Here is a 14606-nt window from a genome sequence, read left to right as displayed (position 1 = left end):
TTACTGGGCACCTGTCCCGGAAGAAGTGCTTGAACAGCAAAATTAAAGTGTGTTGTCAGAGTGAGAGGGCCAGACTTGGCCTTGAGCCACTGACAGCCTGTTTAATTGAGGTGCAGGAGTTAAAAAGGAAAACTGAATCACTCAGTGGTTAGAAATGATGGAAACAGGGATCAGGATCTGCTCAGAGCGATCCATTGGTCGGTAGCATGCCTTTTTCTCTGACTAGAGGCAAGGTTTCAGAAGATCACTGAGGAGTGTGTTTCAACAAATCATATGGTGATGTAATATTTTCAGCTACGAATTTCTTTCAACAGACCATTTTTGCCTAGGAAAACTGAATCCTCAAGTGTTGATAGTACAACTCGGTCCTGTGGATCTGACGTCACACACAGGTTTCCAAGCAAAAATACTGCTACATGTTTGTAGCAGCTCTTACGCTATCCACCTCATTGCTTTTTCTAAGTGATGCTGCTTTTGCAAGTGAAGGAGTTACTATAGCTCTCTCTCACACCATGGGAAGACCCCCTGTCTCTCACTGGTGCAGGAAGAGAAACAAATCCTTGTACAGAAGTTTGGGATTACTTAACATGGAAATAACTAGTGGTAGGGGAAAAGGAAACCATTTCAGATAGTGGCACTCAAGGCTGTGGTCTGCTCATGAGCCGCTAGTTACCTTTGGAGAGCTGACAGAATAGCTACAGGCTTGCTGACCTCTTCCAGCAAGCCTCTTCCATACAATGGTTTCTGGTTTTGCTTCCCTGTGTTGCCCATGGCTGTAGCTCCTGTAGGGATTCCCCAGCATGGTGCGTACTCTTTGTGACTCACCGTGCAGAAGAGACTGGGGAAGCTCTGCTTTCCAATGTTATTCTGTCTGCTTCCACCTCGGAAGGGTGGTTCTCAGATGTTCTGCATGGTTGTGTACCAGGCACTTTCAGCCTACGCTTCCAGTTCCAGCGGACTTCAAAAGAGGAAGATACTCCCATCAGTGTTTTGCATGATAACGAGTTAAGCAAGCATCATTTTTGGATATAGTTGATGGAAGACTGGTTATTGCCAGTGCCAAGTGGGCGTCTTGGTTGAGACTATCAAATGATGTCTGTTGTATTAAATGCTTTGTTGGATTTCCTGCTTGGAAAGTGGTGCATGTGCCAGACAGAGTTTTCTATTTTGGCACCAAAGCAGTCTTGGCACCCGGTGCAAACTGTTTACTTTAAAAGCTTAATTTTAAATATAGTTTTGGAACATACTTGGAAAAGTCTGCAAACCAACAGTAACAGAGAGGAGACTAGAGCATCATTTCCTTAGCTCCTGTGTCCTTTGAAATCCCTAAATCCGCTGCTTCTGGCTTGAGTGTGATGTATTCATGCATTGTCTCTTGCTGAATTGAACAGCAGCTGAAAGGCAGGTAGGAACTGAGAGTAGGAAAGAACATAGTGCACAGCAATATCTAAAGTCCTTTTAGTATCATTTAACTCTTTCTTGTGATATACCATTGGTAAAAGGAGAACGTATTCCATCTTGCTGAGCAGTCAACAGAACTAGCCTGTGTTAGGATCTTGAAGGGCACTCTTCAGTCTGCTGCAAAGGCATTGGACATGCTGACATACAGTGCCATGAATTTCCACCTAGCAGCAAGGTTCTTTAGAGTGCCAAGCGTGACGCCAGAATACAGAACACTTCATTCATCAAAGCCATAAGCAAGAAACTCTGTGTTTTTGGTTTTAGAAGTAACTTTTGTACATTTATGACTTTTTCCACATTAAACATCATTTATGGTTTGGAAATTGTTCAGGCAAGAGGCATGTGGTTTCTGCTCCCGAATATCAGCAGCAGTTTTGCTAGGTTCAGTCTCTATTTTATGTTGACATGGTTTTGGCTTTTCATTTACCTTTTGGGTGGACCTCTTCAGAGCAAGCTGCCTCCACAAGAACCCATAACCTTCTTTCTAGATGAAGACTAGGAGATCTGCTTCAGGTGAAGAAGATGACATTGGTATAGAGAATTTGGGTTCAGAGCCAGACTTCTTCAAAGTACCTTGTGAAGAAATGATGATGTTCCCTCATCAGAGCAATTGCTGGAACAAATTGAGAAATGGGAATTTCACACCTGGACTTTGAGACATGAATTGATAGGTTTTTCCATAACCGATGTGAGAAGTTATGGAGTAGCTGTTGGATTTTCAGTTAATTCTGTTTGTGCTGAATAAATGGTAAAGGGCTGATGCAAGATCTTGGTTTATGATCTAGAAAACACATCTTACCAATTTTACCAAGATTTCAAGGACCTCCTCTTGCTGGCCTCTCTCTGCAAAAGTGCCACATTTCAAGTGAGAGTAGCTGGAGTTACACAAATGTATGCTGTGTGTATTGAAGTAGAGGAGACTGTATGGGTTGGATGTGCTTTTGTTCCTGCAGCAGTTTGGATTCTAGTGTTAATTCTTTCTTTAGCTGATCAGGCAGGACAGGATTTGGCTTTCTAGATTAGAGCAGTGTTTCTTTCCCATCTAAATGCTCTGTGAGGGCCCAGTTCTGCCCCATGCTGAGTCCAGTTACTCCACTGACATACCCATGACAAGTAAACACCGTGGGGTATCTGAATGCACAGGTGCTGCAGGTACAAACCTGGGGAGATGCTAAAAGCTCTCAGTCAATGTCTTTGTATTCTGGGGTTTGTAAGAGTGTAAAAACTGCCCTGCTGAGGCACACCCTTGGGATGGTTCTGTCCAGGTAAGGGGTTTGTCTCTGGCAGTGAGATGCTATTTAGAGGCAGCTTTCAGGCCTGGCCTCCATTGAGCTACATGCACTTTAGACTCCCCAGACGCTGACTCACATCTGTCCTGAGTGCCTGAGTGCCTTTGTCCTGTCCCCAGAATCTCTGCTCTGGAGCTCTGTGCTCCACCTGCCCCCCAGGACTAGAGACCCTTTTTCTGCAAGGAAACCAGTGCTGTTGCATGGGATTCATCCTGCAGAACTAGCTGTGCAGAGGGAATCCTGCCATCTTTCCTGAGGTGTGCTACCAAGAACAAAAGCACTAAATAGAAATTTTACTTTATGTCCCTGCTCCTGCCTGAATAAGGAATGAATAAAGACATACCCTGCTGTGTTAGGGGAGTTTCTTTTACTCTTTGGCCCTTTTCTCCACAGCCCAGCCGCTTTCAGTGCTGGGTGCCTCTGTCTTTTCTCTGGTGCAGTGGTCTTTGAGAGTGAAGTTTGCAGAAGTTCCCTCCAGCATCAGCCCATGTAAAGTTGTGTGGAGCACAGCAAATGGTGCCTAGCACTTCTGGAATTTGGGAGGAGGAGGGTGTTGCAGCTATACTTTTACACTGGTTCCCTCTTTAATGTTTGATTGTATTCTTTCATTCCCCCACCATGTTTATCCACCTGCCTGTGTTAGATGAGCAGCTCTGCAAACTTTCAAGGAGAGAAAACAAAGTAATCGTTTCGTTTCTCCCACTTGCCTAACCTTCCTGTGTGTGCTTACTTTGTGTTCCAGCTGCTTCTGCAAGTCTAATATGCTTCTATTTCTAAACCTGGGTTCTCCTTCCTGGTGCCCTGGGCTAAGGGGCTTGGAGTGTTCATCTGTGGCCTCCCATAGCAGAACAGCCTGTAACAGCAGGGCTTCATCCCCATCCTCCCAGGTCTGGACCACAAGCCTACGCATGGTGGTGCAAGGTCTCCTAGCTCAGTCTGCAGCCTCATTTGTGATGATTTCCCAATAATGGGAAGAGATGATGAAAGCAAAGAAAGATGCACAGATGAGGAGAGATATCTCAGGGCTGCCAGGGCAGCTGTTTGAGATCTTTGAATCAGATGGAGACAGAACTCCACCACCCTCAGCTTCCCCACCCTCAAACAAGCCATCTCCCATGTGCAAAGCAAAACCAGCCCCACCCCAGCTGTGCCATTTTAGCTAATGGCTTAGTTAATAAATGGCAAATTCCAAGGGTAATCCTGTCAAAGCCTTCCTGACATCCCCATTGATAATATTAACCACAAAGTGCTCCCCTGCTCATCTGATTAATACCAGAAGAATTCTCCTTGATTAGATCATTACTGAGGGGAAATGTAGGAAAGACAAATATTCTAGGGAAAAATCAGACTTTAGGCAAGGGCGAAGGTTGCAAGGGTCCGTGGTTTGTAGAGTTTGTCACCTGGTGGAGAGGGGAAGGTTTGTGATAGTCTGCTCTCCTTAGTCATTACTACTTACTAGTCCTTAGATAGTCTCTTCTGCTCTCCCACAACTCTTGCAATAGAATGCACGTCCCAGCCCTTCTTTGCCTGCAACTCAATTCATGTCATGTGGATATGAGCAGGTATAAGCCAAGCAAGTGAAGATGGTTTTGAAGGGTTGGAGGCTTTGAATGTCAAGTCTTAAGGGCAGAGACCCATGTACTTGTTGCCTTGAAAAATCTGGCAAGGTTAAACTAGTGCAGTTTGGGATCTTGGCACACCACTGACAGTGGAGGAAGGAGCAGTGGTTTCTGTCTGCACTCCACATTATTCCTTCCCTGGAAAGCCGGGATAGTAGTTTGAAGGCTAGGTGAGAAATACAGTATTTTGGGAAAGACAGTGAGCTGCTGCTGTCTTATCCTTTCCAGATCTGTGATTCTTAGTTATCTTATGTTGAGATAAGAGCTCATGCTTCTCAGGCTGCCTGCAGATTCAGGCAAGCATCACAAGATGCCTTACACATGGGCTTTTAAGTATCTCTCATCCTGCAGGCTTCTAGACATGGGGGGGGGGGGCTTTTTTAATGAATGTGAAGATTGTGATACAGGACATGAGCAGTTTTTCATCCCTGTCTTCTGATGGCTTTTCACATCTGATGTCACCAAGTCCTGGGCCCAGCTCCCTTCTTTGCTCAATACCAGAACTGGCCTTTTTGTTGTGCTGAATGCTGTTTGTTCCCCTTCCCAGTCAACAGCCAGACCTATGCACAGAGTATTTTAAAGCCTAGCAATCGTGTAACTTGCTGCCAATGTCAGCATGTGTAAAAACGTTGTTGCAGACTATGGTGGCTCCTAATGTGGAGCAGTTCCTTAGGAGAGGGAGTGTGGTGGAACTGCAGGCGACCTGCCTGGAGTGAGAGAGGCAACTGCTGCTTGATAACTGATCTTGTGGAATGAGGGGGTAGAGTTGATAAAAATAATGAAAGGTCATAATGCAGAGTAATTGGCCATCAATTCCTGTACAAGAAACTTCTTTAATCCAGTGAAAGACTTTCAGTCCTGATCTGACAAATCCACAGGGAATTCCCCTCCAAATATGTTTTATTCCTCTCCTATTTGTGCCTTCCCACATCCCATCCCAGACCACTGATTTTTAGAAATGCTGTGATTAAGCATGAGGGACTGGTTCCCCCTGGTAAAGCAGGAAGCTGGGGAGGTGAGGTTGCTTACTTTGAAATGTCTTCTCCAGAACCTTCCTGGCTTCAAAATCAGTGTTTGAAATTCACTGGCAGCTGAGCAGGGATTTTCAGTTTCACTGGGCTCTAATTGGGGAAACCAAAATCCCTGAGGAAAAGAAGTGTCCAAGTCTCTGAAGCTCCAGGTCATAGCACCTTTTCAGACCATTTCCCATCTGTCCCTTCAGTGGAAGGCACTGGCCTCAGCTGTTTGCTGCTTTCAGCAGCCTGTGTTTTAGAGGAGGCTTCTCAAGTGCAGGTTCACATCATGCTGCCCTGAACAGACAAAGCTCTTTAATGTGCTGCGAGAGCAGACTCTCCAGTCCTGGCATTTCTTTATATTCCAGCCCACAACCATTCCCTTTCTGAGAAACCTAACCACTTTGTCTCCTTTATTCCCTCCCTCTCAGCTCCCTGGACACGTCTGCTGCCATGAGATGTCTCTGCCAAGGATTTTGAGCCAAGATATGAGGGAAATGGTTTAACCAGATGTGTGCCCATGCCTGCGACACTGAACTTTGAGATGCTGATATTTAAAATGCTTGCCATCTCCTCTGCCTCCCAGCAGCAAGGTGAGTAATGGGTGGGACAGCAGCATATCCTGAAAAACACCTCTTTTTCAAGGGGAAGGAAAGGAGGTTATAATTCGACTAAAAATTTGCTCCAGGCTGAAAACTTGGCAAACAAAAGCTTAGCTTAGACGTGATTTAAAAGGAAACAACAAAAAAGCATAAAATAAATCAGGGCAGTTATTTTGGGTGGAGATGAGGGTCCAGAGCTTAAAGATCATACTTCAGTGGGGGAGGAAAGGAACAGCTCAAGACAGAGTTTCATTTGGCTCTTAGCCCTACTATAACTAAGCTTTTCAAAGCCATGAGAATAAACCGAATAAATGTCCAGTCCCTGGCCTCTCCCTTCACCCATTTGTCAGAGGAAAGCAAGGCCTTACGTACTCTTTAAAGTAGAGTGGATGCATATATGGTGGCATTAACTGACTTCATCCTATTGCCACTTTCTAAATACGGATTTCCCTGTCTCTTAAATTGTAAAAGCACAGAAAGCTGAGCTTAGACTCAGCTTACCTAAGAGACAAAGAGGGGCATCTGTTGCTTTCAGCATTCTGGATCTCCTCAGGCTCTCTCTTGCTCTGTGCCATACCACACCTGCTGCTCAGGATCTGTGTCCTGCTCTGCCTTCAGCATTGCACACTGCCACTCCTCCACAAGCTCAAGAGCTGAGCAAGAGGATGACTGCTCCTTGCAGCCCTTACATGGACCAACTCCTCCGCAGTCCCAGGCTCACAAAGCTAAGGAAGAAGAACTGGTTGGCTGCATAGCAGCAAAGACCACAAACACAGAATATACCTCTGGAAGGAAGGCTTTCCCAGACCATTACCTCATGTGCACAGCACACACTGTTGGCAGCACAGTTGGCACAGGCCTTGAGAAACAAAAGACAGGGCCCAGACAGTTACCATGTCTTTTGTCATCTCCAGACCCCTGGGCCCCTGCAGCCTGTCTGCCCATACATAATTATATTGCAGGCTCCCTTTGTAGTGCTGTCACTGTGTGATATTCCTGATGGTCTGGAGCCTTCACACGTCAAGTTAGGGAGGAAAGTGTAATGCTGGCATTTTAGGCAAACCCCTCAGCCTACTGCCTTAATTATCCCGTTGGATATGAGGAAAAAGATTTCACAGTGAGAGTGGGTTAAGCATTGGAACAGGTAGTCCAGCAAAGTGTATGAAAGCTCCATCTTCGGAGATATTCTGACCTCAGTTGGATAAGGCCTAAAGCAACTTGACATAGCTTTGCTAACTCTCCTTATTGCTATGTACACTTCTAAACCAGCCATCCCCTCAGCTGCCTGGTGGAGTGCTTTGGCTGTAGCAGGTATGAGGGAACAAAAGGCAAAATGGATGATCAAAGGCTTGTAAAGGCTCCTTTCTGAAATTTTTCCTCCCCCTGCCTGGTTAATACGTGTTTGGTTCCATCAGCTTAAGTGACATGGGCAGTTGTGGTTTAGATGGGATGTTACCTAATTCTGCTCAGAACAGTCCTTCTTTGAAGGGCACCACAGCTTAAACCTCTCTGGCTTTTTTAACAGCCTTCATAGTTTGCTTTCACATATTTTTGTGTGTGTTCACAAATCCTCCCTTCGAGCACCTCAAGGCTGTCTGAAGAACTTAGTGCTCTCCAGCAGCAGACAGTGCCAGGCTTTGCTTCATTTTAAAGAAATGCATTTTAAATCTATCCTTTTACAAGGCTTAATGAGGCAGGTAGAGCCAGCCAATACAGAAACTTTTAGGACTAGGTCTATTTGTTCTCTTACCTGTAGTGGTATACTTTGAGATCAGCTTGCCAAAGCATCACCTTTCTCAGTATCTCAGTGGAGTCAACTCTACTAAGATGTCAAGGAAGGCTGTTTAAGAGATCTTGTTAAAGGGAAAGGAGCCTCATCTTTTAATTTGCTCTTATGTTTCTGTGCTGATGTTTTCATATATTGTCATTTCTAGGGAAGACTGAGCATGGAATTAAGCCCATCTTCTAGTTCCCCAAGTGCAGAAAAAAACAGACTGATCTTCTCTCAAGCACTGGCATTTCCAGGGTACATGTTTTCAGGACACCAGCATTCCCAGGAAAGCTGCTTTTTCAAAGGTATGTCATCTCTTGTTTACATTGAAAAAACTGAAAAGGGGGGGCGGAAATTGTCTTTGGCATCAAACCAAATCAAGTGTTTCTTTTCCCTAAACTTCTTTAAGCTTGTTCAAGAGAAAATGAAACTGTAAAAATGAATAAACAAAATGGAGATGAAGGTAATGGCAAGGTACTGACATTGGAGATAAGGTTAAATCCGAGCCCAGCAGAAAGAACATGGCAGTAGAAGTTTAACAAGTTAATTTTTATGTGCCACTGTGTCATGCTTCCCTTTGTTGCTCAAGAATGTTGCTTCACTGGTTCCTAGGGTGTGAAGGGGCCATGCTGCTGGGAGGATGTGCCCCACAGACTATGCATGAGCCACTACTGGGCTACCTTTCCATCTGAAAATTGTTGTTTTACTTGTATTACAGTTTTTCTATGGACCAGGAACTGGTCTGAACTTTGTGGTCAGAGGTCTTCTGTAGTATGACAGCCTGCAGAGCACTACTGTATGGCAAAAGGGTGATGAGAGCAGGCAGGCATTCCAACCAAATCAAGGGAAGTTAATATGCCTCTGTAGAAAGTATTCACAGTGGTCAGGAGGCTTGGAAGATACCCATCTGGTGAGGAGTTCAGAACATTAAGCTAAATGCTCTGTCAAATAATGGAGATCCCTCTCACCTTTGCTGTCTTCAAAGGAAAGAGGCAGGACAGAGTGCTCATAGTCTGTGTTGTGTGTACACATCTAAAGCAATGCACAGGAGTAGCCTGACAGACCTTGTTGGGAAGGCAGAGTGCACTGTGAGTGTGTGACAAGCCCTGACATCTATACACCTTACCACTACCACCAGTGGCTTGAAGCCAGGATAGGTCAGAGTGTACACCAAGGACTGACATTTCTCCCTCCTGCCAGTGTTTGTACACATCTTAAGCTGCTATTGCACAACCTGGTGTGAGTGGCACGCTCTGCTCACAAGAGCCCCGAGACTGGAAGAGCAGGCTTCATCTGTCTGTTTGGCAGGACTGTGATGCACTCACTGCCAGAGACACCTGAGCTGCTTGTGTTCCTTTACCTCCTCCAGTTCCCACCTGCACCCCCTGCTCTGAAACAAAGGCTCCCACTAAAAGCAAAGAAGTAGCTATAGAGGAAGATTCCCTAGTTGCTGCCCACATGTCAGCTGCTGCTGTTGCAGACTGTGGCTTTTGTGATGACAGCAATGATTCAATTAAATGATTTTTTAATACTTCCTCTTATGGCAGCAAGTCCTTTGTGTGGACACTCTTAAACCAGTTAGAGTGGCTGGGAACTGATCATGTGTAAATTTGCAAAGGGAAAGGAGGCCTAAATCTGCTTCTCTTTTTCTGTCTGTTGCCTCTACTTAGAAGCACAGCCAGGCAGTTTGATGATGGTGCCCAGCAAGTCTTTAGCTTTGCCCCTCTGGGATCAGTCTTGTCCACCACTTGTTCTGCCCTTGGTAACCTTGGAGCCTGCTCCAAGGTGCATCTGTGTGAGCTCCAAGGCTGTTGTCATAACTGCCCCTTCTACCCATTCTAGCCTAAAAGACACTTTGCTGTAAAGGACCACACTTCACATGTAAATGACTCAGAAGAGCCAAGGTATGACTCCTGCAACAGCTGTAACTCAGACCTTTTTGCACACATATTATTTTCTGTTAATATAGATGGTGTTAACATTAATGCCTTAACCCTTGAGGAAGGTCGCTAATTTCTAGGTTGGCATGACCAGGGAGCTGGCTAATTTCCAGTGTTTTGGGGAAAAGGCCAAGAAGTGCAATGCCAGTGTACTTCTGGCTGCTGGTATTCCTGAGTGGAGTACATCCGGGTCTGTGCTTCATCATGGGCTTCCACCCACTGTCTGCCGTCTCACCCCCATGCTCTGCTTGCGCCGTGGGCTGTGTCTTTAATGTTAAGGCTACAAGTTACCAAGCTGCAGTTGTGTGTTGTGATACTGTCAACCAGAATGCCTAGAAGGGGTCAAACTTGCGGCTTACTACCCTAGCCATGCATGGCTGGTGGCCTAGGAAAGCACAGCCACCTTGGTCTGGGAGTTTTGTGTGAGATGTAGCAAAAGTGTGACACCATCACCCTTGCACCCACTGTTGTTACTGAGACGTGGATCTAACCAGGAAAGGGCTGTGGCAAGTGGACAGGAGAGGAAAAGGGAGGTGGGGTTCAGCCATCACGGCCCAGAGAAAGAAAACCCTGCGTTCATGCTTGCGTCAGTAGCGTGTCTGTGTGCTGACCCCAGGCTCACCTGAGCCTTGGCAAAGCTCGCTTTTGTTCTGTGTTGGCGTTCAGAATCCGGAGTTATCCCACAGCCACTTTGTGACCCGTTCCACCCAGACAGCCTGCCCATGATTGCTTCATAAAGCAAGACCCAGGAATCAAAAGCAGGGCATGTTTCCTGAGCAGAGATGGAAAACAGCTGTGCTGGAAAAAAGGAGGGGTTTGCTGGCTGAGCAGTGGAAAATACAGATCAAGGCCTGGTTGTGCAATCTTCCCTGGCTGGCCTTTGGCTGCTATTGTGGCAAGGGGACCAGCTGGAGTTGGCAGGAGGCTGCTGCCAGGCAATGGGGGTAGCAAGAGCCTCTGGTGACAAGGCTATAAACCTAGAGCTTAGTTCTGCACGTTTTACACATGGCTGGGAGGCTGATAAGGGCCATCTGGTGATGCTGCCCTCTCCTCTGTCCTGCGGCCAGATCTGTCTGGCCAGTCCCTGAATGGCCAGGCCCATTAGTGTAAAGGCACGCAGATCTGTAGGGCTACAGAGAAGCAGCATCTGCCCAGGTGTGGAGCTCAGTTCCTGCCTTGTGCTCATAAAGTGCTCCCTGTGCGGCCACAGCCAGGGGATGTGGTTATGTAGTCTGGCCAGGTTCCTGTATCTGAACCCTCAGTAGGTGCACACCAAACAACCAGACAATGTGCATGCATGATATGCAGGGAGGCTGACCAGAAAACCTTAGAGCTAGCATCTGCTCTGCCACCACTGTCCTCTAGAATCAAGGAAAGGCTATGTCATGTCTTTACTAGTGCTGCTTGTTTCAAGTCAGGCTTCTGGAAGTGTTCTTGATTTTTATCAAGTTAAAAATCTCTAACCAATAGTAACTGAACAGACTGAGTCTGAATCCAGAGTCAGCAGGATTCTGTCTGGTTTTAAAACCATTAATTATTGTGTACAAGAAGCAGAGGATGGACAAGAACAGAGAAGAAGGATTAGGTCTTTGCTTCAGAGCTCAGTTATCAAAAAGATGACTGTCCTGCTGGGAGAGCCCCACAACATCTTTCCTCTCCCAGCGCTCTCTAACTGAGCAAGGAACTAAGGTAAGGAGCAAAATGGTGAGAAGGCAGAAGGCAAAGCAAGTAGGCAGGGCCATCAATCACCTCCTAGACTGATACATACCAGCTACATTGGCCTCTCTTCTTAGCACCTGGAACAGAAGAAGACAGTATGATGAATGTTTTTCACTCTGTAGTATTGGAGTATAGATGCACTGTAATTGCAGGGAGATCGTGCTTTTCTACAGCTGGCTCAACCTATGAGCTGAAACATATGGACTCAGAGCTTGCTCTGCAGCAGTTTCCAATAGTGTTCATCACTAAGACAGTACAACTGCAGAGATAAAAAAAAAACAACAAAAACCCAAACCAAACTGACTGCTGCTACAGAGCCCATGGAAGGAAAGAAGGAAGATGCGGTGTGGTGACCTCTAGGATAGGAGGGAACTGCAGAACTGAGGCAAAAGCAGTGCCCAGAGGAGTTGTAGAAGGAAGAAAATTTTGGTCCAAATAGCAAACTTTGAAGTGTTTCTGGCCCTGTATGCCAGGTTTTGTAATCCAGGTACCTCAAGGTGAGGAGCAGGATGGGTGTTGGCTTTGGATGCTGGAAGAACAGAGTCTTAATGAGATGAACACTGAGAAAAGGTTGGATTCTCAAGGTACAGCTTATGGGAGGCTGCCACTGCACAAGAAAAGAAGACAAAGAACAGTGAGTTCTGCTGAGGTAAAGGCACCAGCTTTAGCTATTTACAGTTTAAGCCAGGGCACACTAAACTTGGTACACAGCAGGCTTTGCACAAGTGCACACAAAATCAGTGTGTTTAAACCTGGGCAACTTTGTAGTGCATCCAGACAAACAAAACTCAGATAGATACACAAAACTGATAGTTGATAACAGCTTCTGCATTACTTGCAGATAAAACCTCCAGTCCTTCAGAGTTTATTTTCAATATAGAACAGGATGAAGGCATATTTTAGAAGTAATTTGCAAAGTGAGGTGCTGGTCTTTTGGCTTTTACTGAACTTAAAAAACCTGTCCTTCCCTTGTAACTTCTTAATGAGGGAACAGACATCAGAGTTCTCATGAAACAAACAAACATTCTGCATCTGTATCTGTTCAGCAAATGGGACCTCAACAGTGGCTGAAATAAAATTTCATTTAGAAAATGAGAAGTTTTGTTCTAATAGAAAAGCCCCAATTTTGATGAAATTATATTCCCTGAAGAAAAGCAAAACCAAACCTGTCATTCAAGGGTTTGACCCGAACTGTGTTTGCTTTTCAAGAGGGAGAAGAATAGTAGAGAGAAAGCAAGTGTGGGTTTGGGAGAAAAGAAGTCCTACCAATAAATGGGGCAATGAAAGCAGAGGGAAGAAAGTACAAATTCCCAGGCATTCCAGACATACCTGGTATCCTTTACATCCTGTGCTCTGTGTTTCAGTTGTACATATTTCAGTGTTCCACTGCAGAGGCAGCTGCATTTCGGTTGTGAATTATTATACGAAGAGTTTTGTATAGTTGTCACAGGATCTTTTGAGGTGAAAAGGAGCTGACCACGGCAAAGAAAGCAAAATAGAATATGCAATCTATTAACTATGCTGGAAACCACTCATGCCACAGAGAAATGGGTGCCAGGAAGCAAAAACTTCCAGAAGAAATTAGCAATAAAGGAAAGAAAAAGGTAAAGACAAGTCCCTGGTAGCTGGGGGAAGAGAACAGGCTCATTACCACATCTGAGCTGTTGAAAAACAGCCTCTGGTTTTCTGTAGCTCTTCATCTGTTTTTCTGTTCATTTTTGTCCTTCTCTTTAACCTTGCTGGGTAAAACACATCTCCAAGGACAAATAAAAATGATTTTCTTACCAGTGCTGCTGACTGTGCAACCTGTCAGAAAACTGACTAAACTTGAAGCTCCTTCAGTCAGTCACTTTAAAATATAGTCAGCATTGTGTTTATAAAGAAAGGAAGAAGGATCAAAACGAAATACATGAATTCAACACCAGGGTTATTTTGATGTATATTAAGGCATTCCAACAGGCTCTGGGAGAAAACAGCAAAACTCTGGTGATGAGTAGTGTGACAAAGGGAAGTGTTGCAGAATACTAGGCTTGGCTCTTATGTTATGGTGAAGATGCTTACTTAATTTGTCTCCATTAAATAGGTATTTTATTGAAGGATCCTTAGATCCAGAAAGATGGCTTGGGAACCAGAAAACACCACTTAGAACCCAGGCCAAGGAAACGTTCATTAATTTTACTAGGGACACACTTAACCTGCCTAAAGAAAAATGTCTGGATCTTAACATTTGAGAGGCTGAGATCTGCAGTGGGTGCTTTTGTTGTTACTTACAGCCACCTTCCCTGGAAGCATTTCCCCTTTTTACCTGTACCACAGGAGGATGGAGAACCATAATTCCTTCTAGGAAACTTCCCTGCCTCAGCTGCTTTTCTGCTCCTCAGAGGTGTGCTCAGGGAGTCAGACTTACAGTCCAAGTAGACTGAAGGTATTTATGCATTGGCAGGTCCATCTACTGTCTCTGCCAAACACTGCTTTCAAACTGTGGACAAGGCAGAGGTAACTGTTCAAAACCAGCCTCAACTTGCACAGGGTCACAACAAGAAAGGTGAAATTACCATTTCTCCATTATTCATTGCCTGCACATTTACTGTGCACCAGGCCCATGCAGTTCATCCTTTCTATATATTCTAATGAGCATCAGAATTTGGCTTATGAGCAGATTGTATACGGGCTTAAAATGAGAAGTTGTGTGTGGCTCTCTTGGCTCTGTGTGCATGGGGGCTGTCTGCATTGTGAAGTAGCTGGTTCAAATCCCTGAGCAAGAATAAATGAGAAGACATGGAGAGAATTAGCTGTAGGAACAAGGTGAACTCTAGAGCAAAAGATGTAATTTTTCAATCAAGCTTTTAATGAAAAGATCATAAAATAACAGTTTCTCATCACTGTACATTAAGACTGCAAATTTCTGAATGCTGAGATCATATTATAATTTCTGTATTTTTTATATGACACTTGAGTTGAAGCCACAAACTATGTGTGGCTCTGACCTGAATTCAAGCTCTTGAAGGAAATGAACAGAACATTGCAGCAGGAATGTCGGCCTTTCCCTTGCCCTTCCCTCCTTTCCCCTCCCCAGGAAACATCCAGGGCTCCTCGACTGACTGATAGTTAAGGCTTAAAATTAAAATAAAACAAAGAGAGATGCAACATCCCTTTTTCAGTTGAAGTATTCAAATAAAATGGGGAAAAAAT

At 45.0% G+C, this 14606-nt stretch overlaps 2 long non-coding RNA genes across 5 annotated transcripts in view; both read left to right on the top strand.

Annotated features, from left to right (window-relative positions):
• Positions 1–14606, top strand: part of LOC130600250 (uncharacterized) — a 217446-nt gene that overhangs the window by 76069 nt on the left and 126771 nt on the right. For all 4 annotated transcript variants that reach the window (XR_008972413.1, XR_008972412.1, XR_008972410.1 and 1 more), the window contains exon 2: positions 5814–5975. This is a non-coding gene — a long non-coding RNA (uncharacterized LOC130600250). The remainder of the gene's footprint in view (positions 1–5813; positions 5976–14606) is intronic.
• On the top strand, positions 7991–9289 carry LOC130600251 (uncharacterized). Its single transcript, XR_008972414.1, has 2 exons — positions 7991–8060; positions 9125–9289. It is a non-coding gene; the product is annotated as an uncharacterized LOC130600251 (long non-coding RNA).

Source organism: Pezoporus wallicus, unplaced genomic scaffold (genome assembly GCF_028554395.1).
Source record: "Pezoporus wallicus isolate ANWC-B61680 ecotype Strahan unplaced genomic scaffold, APGP_CSIRO_Pwel_v1 contig_6401, whole genome shotgun sequence".
Classification (NCBI taxonomy): domain Eukaryota; kingdom Metazoa; phylum Chordata; class Aves; order Psittaciformes; family Psittacidae; genus Pezoporus; species Pezoporus wallicus.
This window is presented reverse-complemented; position numbering and strand designations above follow the sequence as displayed.